Source organism: Equus asinus, chromosome 9, assembly GCF_041296235.1.
Source record: "Equus asinus isolate D_3611 breed Donkey chromosome 9, EquAss-T2T_v2, whole genome shotgun sequence".
Lineage (NCBI taxonomy): Eukaryota > Metazoa > Chordata > Mammalia > Perissodactyla > Equidae > Equus > Equus asinus.
Genome location: NC_091798.1, coordinates 68327185 through 68339111, shown reverse-complemented (window position 1 = coordinate 68339111; position 11927 = coordinate 68327185).

Below are 11927 nucleotides of genomic sequence, written 5' to 3'. Positions count from 1 at the left end.
GTCCCGCGAATGGATCCCGGAACACTTTACTTGGGTTGAAGGAAAGATCAGGAGGCACAAGCCCTCTTTCTTTGGTTGACCTTTAACTTGAAATTTTGACGTTTTCTCCAATTACATCTATTCTAAAGCAAATCATGTGACATTGTAGAATTTACCTCAGTCATGGCTGCATAGTAATAGATTAAGCCAACTCTGTGCTATACTCATGGCTATATCCAGGTTGCAGAATTCTAATGAAAAAATGATAAAAGAAAGTACACCAATGTCTTTATGACTTCGATTGAGTCCTCAGTGCTGCTAATTAATTTGTCTTCGTTTTCGTGGTTTGTTCTTGCTCACCTTCTACACGTTAGTATATCAAAACTTTTTCTCACACCTTTAGAGTCCAATTTTTCTGTCTCATCTCTCAGTTTCTTAAAGATGACCTTCCTCTTAACATGTCCTCCTAACATTGAGAAAAGAAATATCAGAGGACATACTATCAAATGCCTCTCACGAAAATGAAAGCATACCTAATTTCCATCCAATGTTCCTCCTTCCTTTCTGTTATAATTGTAGTGTTGCTTCACTTTGCGCTGGATACCATTCCTTCACACATTTGAAAGGCCTTATCAAACTCTACTAAATCTTAAATTCCTCTCTTTTTCTCCCTCTCACCACCAACACCCCTTTCTCTCATAGTTCCTTGTCATTAGTGTCTGGCACAAAAAGAAATTTTATAAGAACTTTCTTTAATCCTACATACTCCGTAAATAAAAATATTTTTACAGGTTTTCTTTTTCTATTTTCCAGTCTTCCTCTTTTTCTTCATACACTACTCACTTCTTACTTTCTTAGTCTATAGAAGCGATTTAACCAAGACATCAGTCACTGTCTACTAGTTCTCACTTTATGCCTCATTTGAATTCTGGCAGTGTTGGGCGCTGTGGACCGCTCTTCTTCCCTGAGTCACTATAGATCCTTGCCTTCTATAACACTACATACTCCTATTTTTCTTAATAGATATTTGACCCCTTATTCAGTCTATCTTCTAATCTCCTTTTTCCTTTGCCATTTTAATTTAGGAACACCTTGGAGATCAATTCTAAGTGCTCTTCAGATCCCATACGTTCTCCCTGTATAATCTCATCAATCATATCTATGGCTATAGTTATCAGCTATAGCAAGGGTCAGCAAACATCTTCTATAAAGAGCCAGATAGTAAATACTTTATGTCTGTAAACCATATTGTCTCTCTTTCACCTATACAACTCTGCTCTTGCAGTACGAAAGCAGCCACAGACCGAATTTGTCCTACAAGTCGTAGTTTGTGTACCAATGTACAATAATATTGTAATTCACAAACTTTATAAGCTTCAGAACTGAATTACTGAAATAACTACATACACAATCATTTCGACTCAACTTAGCCCCTTCCATTTTATTCCCTGTGCTGAAAGTAGTGATCTTATTAGTTCTTCCCTGCTTAAAAGCCTTCCATACATCTCAGCTTGCCCAAACATTGAACATGGCTCACAAGGCCCTTAATTAGAAGTCACTGCTTCCCTTTGGCCTAATTTGTTGCCATTTTTATATTTTAATATACTCTAGAATAATAACAGGTATCTCTCTTGTCTACACACTATTTTTATGACTTTCTATCTGTCTTCATTGAGGGAGCATCTGCTTTTTTTTTCATTTCATGCTTTATTTCTTTGTTTTTTTAACCTTAAATTTGTTTTTTGTTTTTGTTTTCTTAATTCCTAATACCCACCTTGGCATATAACCATCATTTGATAATTTATTTGCAAATAAATTTTAGTTATACATTGTCTAGAAATAATGAACTTTTAGAACTCCATAATAAAACCTAATAAACACACAAAACACATTAAAACTAGGCTGTAATACTTACTTTGTAATTAATTAAGGATGACTCTGGAAGGTCGAAGTCCTAGAGACACATGTAATTTTTCATTACCCTGCGTTAATCGAAATATACCTCTTTATGCAAAAATATGTTCTGACGTAATACTTAAAACCATTTGTAATTCTTCTGAAATTTTTACTGGGAAAAGTATTAAGAAGAAATTTGGCATTTATCCATTAACTCTATGGGGTTCATTTTAATTATATAAAATTTATTTCCATTTCTATATAGCCAAACTAGAATACCAAAATAGCATTTTCTGTAAAATATTTTTCTTTTTTATTAACGTTGAAAACATTGTAGTCTTTTGTAACATCATTTACTTGACTGTTCAGTAAAATAAAAAGTGTTAATGTTTTTTTCACTTCATAATCATTTAAGATTTGCTGGGTAGAAGTTCCAACTTGTGTTATCGTTACAAATCTCCCCAAAATTTATAAAATTTAGTACATGCTGATACAATAAATAGCTAATATGTGTTCCGAATATCCCAAATTCCTATTTGTACTTTTTCCTAGTACTTTGCTTTAAAACATTTTTCAAAAGTGGCTAACACAAGGAGGCCATGAAAACCTGGCTGTCTAGCTAGACAGATAGTTCCCCATAAAGTGAACTTTAACATGATCCATTCATCATCATTTAGGCTTTGATTCCCAGAACTGCCCCACAAATTTAATTTTGTCTTTATTACAGTTTTGATTAGAATTGAGTATGCTAACATATGCTAGCAAAGTCACAAAAGACTGTTTAAAACTATCTGCTTCTTAATTTACAATGAGCATCATAACTGCTAAGTAAACTAGTTAATATGGTTGTCTTCCTTGACAAGGAAACTTGATGAGAATAATACTTGGTGAGCTTGAAAACAGAATATGGAGAATTCTTTATATGAGCTGAATGTTCGACAGGACTAGGCCATGATGTACTTATGGATTAATACTCACAAGAAGGTAGCCAGCCTCCAGGGAAGAATATGTTGCTTTCATAGGAGAGTACACAACTCTTTTTAATATTCATTAGATTATATTAAGAGTCTCCCATTAAACATATGTTCCTCCTATTTGCCTGCAAGCTCCTCAAGTGCTTTTTTTTTAAATATTTTTTTATTTTTCTTTTTTTCTCCCCAAAGCCCCCTGGTACATAGTTGTGGCATGTGGGATGCTGCCTCAGCATGGCTTGATGAGCAGTGCCATGTCTGCCCCCAGGATTTGAACTGGCGAAACCCTGGGCTGCCATATTGGAGCGCCCAAACTTAAACACTCGGCCACAAGGCTGGCCCCTCCTCAAGTGCTTTTTAAAATCTGTCTGTAAAATTGGAAACTATGAGTGATTTCACTATAGTAGCCAATCAATAAATGTTGAATTAAGCTCGATGGTTCTGAAATGGGCTCACAGATATCAGCCTCCTGAACTTTTCTACACACTATATTCTCTTTTAGGATTCACATTTCCATTTAAATATTATAGACTCTGAAGTCTTGGAACAAAGAAATCATTTTTACATTATTTATGCCAAAATTTCCAAAGCATATTTAATCATGGGATCAACTTTCAGTTGGGCATTTAATCAATAGAGTTCACAAAGTGATAATCAATTGATTGGATATGCCTCAGAGATGTGCTTCTTAAGGATATATTTGCTAAAGGAAACTAGAATATTTCACATAAATTTAAAGTATTCATTTATTTTTTAAAAAAATGTCAAAACCTGTTGTGACCACAATCAGATGGTGCTGAATATTAGCCACTTCTTTTACAAAGAGAATATAAAGAGTAAGGAGAATAAACTTTCATCTCCACCAGAGTCCCCAGCACTCCTGATTATATCGTACTTGTCCAGACTCACTTTGTGAAACAATGCAGCAGATAACCCCTAAGATTTCTTAAAGCACTAAAGACCTATGACCACATAAGGCTTGAGTTTTCTTTAATTTGAAATTATGGCATACTCTCTGAGTCTGACATGTACTTATTTTGCCTAGACTACAAAGCCAAGTTGATCTCCTCTTTGTAAATACAGTGAAATAATTTTTCATTAGAATATCAAAGAGGATGGAATTCAGTAGGGAAGCCAAGATAAAATATGCTGTGTGGTGACTGAGGCTCCCAGAGTAGCTGCCCAAGACAACTGCTCAGCTTTCTTTTGTCAAGGAAGTTCTGCTAGTCTCAGATAAGTACTTTGCTCCCGACTTCAGAGGATAGTGGTAAATTATGAGATAGACTTCGGTACCCAGAGTCTCTGTGTTATTTAAGGTTGAGACCAAAGGTCTCAAGTATGGTTGGCTTTCTGCTTTATTCTTGTTTATGATCCAGTCATGTGGGACTTTGGGAATCTTAAGAATGTTGACTAAACCATATATCATATCTAAGAGTATAAAGAAATGTAAAAAAATGAATGTAGGCATGCAAAGGAAGTGAATAGGTAATAACCACTTTTTAAATCAAAATATATAGTGACGTGAGTGGAACTGATTTGGTTACTATCCCTTTTTCTTACCTCCAACTAAACTTCATTAAAAATCAGATAAGTGTTGTAAGATTAACTTGTTCTCTATTGGAGAAAGTGTTATTCTAATTATGGAAATATTTTTCATAGTTCAGCAGGTGAGATATGAGAGAAGACTGACTAAAAAATGACAAAAGGGAGCTGGCCCAGTGCTGTAGTGGTTAAGTTGCTGCACTCCACTCCTGTGGCCCAGGGTTCGCAGGTTCAGATCCCGGGTGGGACCTAGACACCACTCATCAAGCTGTGCTGTGGAGGTGTCCCACATACAAAATAGAGGAAGGCTGGCACAGATGTTAGCTCAGGGCTAATCTTCCTCAAGCAAAAAGAGGAGGATTGGCAATAGATGTTAGCTCAGGGTCAATCTTCCTCACACACACACACACACAAAGACAAAAGACACCTCAGGTATTCTGTGGGGAAAATCTAATAGATGGTTTTACATTTTTCATCCTTCCTGCTTTTTTCCTTTTGTCTTCTCCCTCCTTCCTCCCTTTCTTGCCCCTTCCTTCTTTCCTTCCTTTGTTCCCTCCTTTCCTGTCCTTTTCTTTTGTTACACTGATTAAGACTAGAGATCTCCTGTATGCCAGAACAGGTTTGGGGTGCCGACAGTGAGACTGTGCCTTGAAGGCATTTAAGAAAGTATTAAAAATGGCACATTCATGGCAGAGCAACTGCTGCACAGCTCATCTGGGATTTACCATATCCAGAAAGGCCTCTGGTTAGAATCTGAGAACTGTGTCTTCCCATTTATTTTTGGCTGTTGCAGATGAACCAGAATTGTTTTTGAAGACTGAAATTTCCCATGGAAATGCCCAGTGCCCATCAGTGATCTGGAAACCTGAAGCTTTCTATAATATTAATGTCTGTTAATTATATATCTTTCCATAATTTTAAGTTACTGTTGCAGGTAAAAAATTCTGTGTGTCTTCACTATTTCCAGGAATGGGACAATAACAGTTCATTTAAGTAGTGCTGTTGATCTATTCAACAATTTAGTTTGAATTGTCACTTTTTGAAACAGTTTATTGCTTTCATCACAATCGAACTGTAAATTTAGGGGAAAAAGTTCATTAAAACAGAAGGAATGTTAACCCTATTTTATCTTTGAGTTATATAGATAAGTGCTCAAAAATAGCAGGATAGTTATCAGCCATAACTATGTATGATAAAGGCTATGCAAAATAGGAGGAGGTAGAGGGAACATTCTTGAATGGCAGAGATGGTTATTTGCCTGCCATGATCTCAATTAAACTTGTCTCTCCTTACTTAATAATAGTTAAAAGCTGAGTACACATTTATTGCTATTTAAAATTGGACTCATCTTCTAGTACTGACTCTATACTTCACCGAATATTAAGAGACAACTTGCAACTTGGATTATGAAAGATTTTGTAACATAAACAATTTATGCATAATGAAACATAAATAACTGATGAAAGGCAGTAATTTTGGCTTGCCACATAAATAATTAGCATATAATTACTTTCAAATAATTATTTTCAAATAGTAGTTTTGGAAACAAAAGAATATATTAGACTAGGTATTCAAAGATCAGTATTTCAATTTAAGGTTAAACTTTCTTCATAGCGTCTAAAATGAAATCCCATATGATACATTAAATTCCACTTAAGCATTGATAGTAAATATTTTAAGGAATAAAATTCATTATATTTATTTTAATGAAGTTGAAAGTATACAAACATATCTTTGAAATACTTGAACATTATTTCATTGTGAACATAGTTATATGTAGTGCATGGAAGGAGATATGATTTAAATGTGCTTTTTTACTGAGGTGAACTTCACATAATAATATTCACCATTTTAAAGCGAACAACAGGGGCCGGCCCCGTCGTCAAGTGGTTAAATTCACATGCTCCCTATTCGCGGCCCAGGATTTTGCCGGTTCGGATCCTGGGCACAGACAGAGCATCACTCATCAAGCCATGCTGAGGTGGGATACCATATACCACAACCAGAAGGACCTGCAACAAGAATATACAACTATGTACTGGGGGGCTTTGGGGAGAAGAAGGAAAAACAAAAAAGAGGAAGATTGGCAATGGATGTTAGCTCAGGTGCCAATCTTTAAAAAAATAAATAAATAAGTGAACAACAAAGTAGCAGTTAGTATGTTCACATGTTGTGCAACCTCTACCTCCATCTAGTTCTGTTATGGACTGAAATATCCCTCTAAATTCACATATTGGAGTCCTAACCCTCAATATGACTCTATTTGGAGACAAGATTGTTTACGGAGATAATCAAGGTTAAATGAGGTCATAAGGGTGTGGCCCTAATCCAATAGACTGGTGTCCTTATAAGATAAGGAAGAGACACCAGGAGCATGCACGTATAGAAAAAAAGGCCATGTGAGGACAGAGCTGGAAGGTAGCCATCTCAAGCCAAGGAGAAAGGTCTCACCAGAAACCAACTCTGCTGGCACCTTGCTCCTGGACTTCCCAGCCTCCAGAATGGTGAGAAATAAATTTCTGTTATTTAAGCCAACCGGTTTGTGGTATTGTGAATGGCAGCCTGAGCAGCCTAATACAAGTTCCAAAATATTTTCATCAGTCTAAAAAGAAGACCCATAGCCATTAAGCAGTTACTTCCCATTCCTCACCTCCCTCCACCCCCAGTCTGTGGCAACCACCAATCTGCTTTCTATTGCAATGGATTTACCTATTCTGGATATTTAATATAATATGAAATATTATATGTGACGTTTTTTGTCTGGCTTCTTTCACTTAACATAACTTTTTTGAAGTTCCTCCATGTTGTCACATACATCAATATTTTTTATGGATTTGTGTCCCCAAGAAAGACATTTTGAAGTCTTATTCTCTGGTACTACAGAATGTGGTCTTATTTGAAAATAGGGTTGTTGCAGAAGTAATTAGGTAAGATAAGTTTATACTGGAGTAGGATGGACCCTTAATCGAGTATGACTGGTATCCTTATAGAGGATAATGTGAAGATACAGGGAAAGAAGGCCATGAGACAATGGAGGCAGAGATTGCAATTATGCAACCACAGGTCAAGGAATGCCAAGGATTTCTGGCAACACCAGAAGCTAAGAGAACGGCATGGAACAGATCCTCCCCTAGAGATTTCAAGGGAGCTTGGCCCTGCCAACTCCTTGATATCTTGTAACCTCTAGGACGCTTAGAGAGTAAATTCCTATTGTATTATGGTACTCTGTTATGGCAGCCCTAAGAAACTAAGGCAGACTTTGGTACTGGGAAGTAGGGTGCTCTATAACAAAAAACTAAAAATGTGGAAGTGGCTTTGGATTTGGGTGATGGTGGTGACTGAAATAGTTTTGAGGTGCATTATAGAAAAAAGCAAGGTTGCCTTGAAAAGACTGTTCGTAGAAATATGGATGTTCACTATGATTCTAGTGAAGTCTCAGAAAAAAAGGAGGCAGTGGGATAAGCTTCTATCATCTTAGAAAATGCATATATCATAATGAACAGAATGTTACTAGAGGTATGAACATTAAAAGTGATTCTAGTGAGGTCTCAGAGGGAAATTAAGAAAAAGTGATTGGAAAATGGAGGAAAGATGATCCTTGTTATAGGGGGCAGAGAACTTGGGTGAATTATGTGCTACTTTGTTTCGTGAAAATTAGAACTTGTCATTGGTGAACTTCGGTGTTTACCTGAGGAGATTTGCAAGCAAAGTGTGGAAGGTATGGCCTGGTTTCCCCTTGCTGCTTATAGAAAAATGTGGGAGGAAAGATATAAATCGAAGAAGGAACTTCTAGGTAAAAAAGAATCAGAACTTGCTGATTTGCAAAATTATCAGTCTATTTAGATACCTTGCTCTGGAGATAGGACGAGGCATGTGACTGACAAACATTTGAAAAAGAGGTTAAGTATGTGACTTATGGATCCAGTTGTCCATCTCAGTGGAAGCCAGGGATAGAGCTGTGATTAACCAGGAAGACTCTGTGGAGAGCCCTTGTATCTAATGGCGTGAATTCCTACATCATCCACAGAATATCAATAAAGAATAACCAACAAGGTTTTTGAGAACTTTGTGTCAGCAGAAACACTGCCAGATCAGCCTGAGAGGAACAGACAGGGGATGAAATAAAGGAAGAATGACTCTGAGGACACAGATTCAGGGACCTGGGCAAACAGTACCTTCTTGGTTCCAGAGAGTAGGGCCACCATCCAGGGCAGGAACATCTCGGCTACATCTTCATATTGCTTTCTCCAGTTCTGTGTGTGTATGTGTGTATGTGTTCTCCTTCTGCATCCGTCTTATAAGGATACTTCTGTCTACATTTAGGGCCCACTCAGATAATTCAGGATGATCCTCTTGATTCAAAATCTTTAATCACCTCTACACAGACTTTTTTTTCCCTCAAATAAGGTGACATTTATAGTCTCCAGGAATTAGGAAATGGATAAATCTTTGGGAGCCTTTATTAGCCTACCACAGCTGGATTTCATCATCAAATACATTTTCAAGGAGGACAAATAGATAATGTGCTACATGAGTCCTAATTTGAGTGTAAATAGCTCCTAATGTTCATGCGGCTTTTATAACTATCATGTCATTTGTTTTAAAATTATTACTCTTGAATAACAACTTGATTGGGCTTGATTGGGTATAACTTCCTTGGACCGTGAATTTCATGTTTCTGCTAATCACTGTGCTATTACCAGTGTGTACTCTGACAATGACTGTGCCAATAAAGAATTTAAGAAAAGCCCAATTTTTGTCCTTTTAGATAACTTAAATTTTTTCATTTGTACTTATCTATGTTTTCATTTATATTTATATATATATACATGTATATTTTCCTAGGGTTATTTCTTTTGTATTTAATATAAACTGTTGTTCAATATTTTTCCTCTCTTGCTATATACATATGTGTGTATATATATATATATATACATATATCTATAAATTTTACTTCTATCTATATATAGAATTCAATAGATCTATATTTATGCCAAAAATCTCTTGCATTCTGTCGATTTAGGTCTTCACTAAGAAAAGTTTTCGTTTATTCTATCTTTAAGTAGTTCTTCATCTCTTTATTGCACTTTAGAAAACTTTTCATTTGCTTCATATATTTTCTTTTCTTTCCAATGAGACCAGTTATTTTCTTATATTTTATGTTCTTAATTATCATTAGTAAGAATTACTTGTCTTTGTTCCTTTATATTTGATATGCTTGATTTTTTTTCTCAAGCTGATTTTCTTATCACAATTTCATTTCCAACTATTGTATCTATTGGACATTCCATTGTTTCCAACAGAATTCTTACTTACAAAGAGTTTATTATGATATTTAATTTAACTCCTAAGCCCTTTTACATCAATATTCTTTAATTCTTGATTTCTCGTGGTCTTTTTCTATTGATTTTTTTCAGTCCATATTGTGTTTTATGTATTTAGAATGCAGAAATAGTTTGAAATGTCTTTGTTCATGGGCACGTATATTATGTATATTCCAGTACTATTCTGAATAATTCAACCTTGTATAAATGTCAAGTAACGGTTTAGTTTTAAATAGCATACATACAAACAGATCCACTTTTTAAAAGAGGTGCCTACTAAAATGGGTCTCAATATTTCCTTGTAGACTACAACTCTTGTCAGATATTTGGAATAATATATGATATAAAATCCAACAATAAAAGAAGTCTGATAAGTATACTTTAAAAAATTGTGGAAATACTTCGCATAGCTTTTATAATCCCTTATTTGTGTTGATTGAGAGGCCTAAAATTAGCCTTTCAAGTTCATGGAACTAAAATGAAGAGATTGGATCTCTAGCAACTGAATAATCTTATGTAAGTCGAGGTCTGAGAGGAAATGGATGACACATTCAAAAGGAGGATCAAAGAGAGTTTAATGAAAGGACTATTTAAAGTTGAAGGCAGAATTAAGAGAAGCCAATAAGATATGGAGCTAGCAATAGCAGGCCTTGACCAATCCTAGTTCTGAGGGACTTGGGGAGGGAGCAGTTATCTGCATACACAGAGAGAGAGAGCTAAAGGGAGGGGAGGGGGGAAAGACCCAAACAACTTTCTTTCCAATGTCCGTTTTCCTGCAAAATTTAATGCCCATGAACAAAGAAACACAACTGATGCATGCAATGGCCTCCAGGGAACAGAACGTTGCCAAGGATGTAGATTGGAGGTTTGAAGGGACAAATGGAAAATATATTGCTCAATCCATTTTGCTAAACTGCCTAATTTATTTAGTGAGTCAACATTAGGGAGAAGTGTGAAGGCTCTAAAACCTGAAGTCAGCATGGTTGATGGTCAAATAATCTTGGCACATGTTTTTTGGTATGTTTTGTTGTACGAACTTCTGGTTTCAAACAACATGTTGACTTCTCCCATTTGGACAGTTTCTGCATCTAAATTATTAGAAAATTGTGGCAGTCTGATGATTTGGCCTATAGTGCATATCACTTATGAAATAAAGTACTGTTTAAGCAAATTTTTACTGTATGACCAAGAATACTGGTAAGCAAATGACTTAGTAGAAGGAAGAAGAGCTAGGGACCCAAAGTCCTGGTTTAAAGTCAGAGACTAGTGATTAATCTGGGTACACGCATGCTCATTTCATGTCATTGAGCCTCAATTTCCCTCATCTGCTACAAGGAGAATTTACCTTCTCTACTACCCGCTTAATAAGGATTGCTTCTCTATAGAATTATTACAATATTAACTAAAGTCTTAAACCAAAATTAATCCAAAATAAGCTCAGATGACTGACATGGGAGAAACAATAAAATGAACAATTCAAATGTAAAATTATGTTCTACAGGAATTTAATTCAATTTACTGCAGATATTTAAAACTGTCATGGATAAAGCAAACTTACTTCTCCTGCAGGATACATTGTTATAATAGAAGTGAATTGCAAGTAATTTATATGACATTTTATATTTCTAATATGTGTGGCTTTAAAATCTTTTTTTTTTTTCTGGCTTTCAATTTTTCCCAGCAGGAGCCATGCAAGAAAGAAGTCTTTAAAAATTGTAGTGTGTGCTCCTGATGAAGTTATTTTAGTTCTGTGTAATTATAATTTGTTTTAAAAGACTATTCAGCACTAGTGTTGCTTTATTTTTGTGTTAGACTTCAGAAAATCTATTTGAGAGTAATAGCAGAAGTGTAATTCGGAAGAACATAATACATTTTTGCAATATTTTAACTAGGTAATTTCCTTCACAAATCAGTTTATTGCAACATTATTTCCAAAAATAAAATACTAAAAACATCCTGAAAGTCCATAAATAGAGAAATGGTTGACTAAATCATAGTTCCTAAACTTTGTGAAATAAAGAAAAGTGAGATTTATATGTACTGACTTGAAAAGTTATCTACGGTGAAGTAGTAAAAAAAAAATGTAGAATAATACATATCATGCAACTCAATTTTTATTAAACTTAAAAGAAAGAAATAAAACTAAATTAACTGGTTGTACATTTATAAAAATTTTGAAAAATGAGTGAAAAATCATATTTTTTCTAGCACTGTT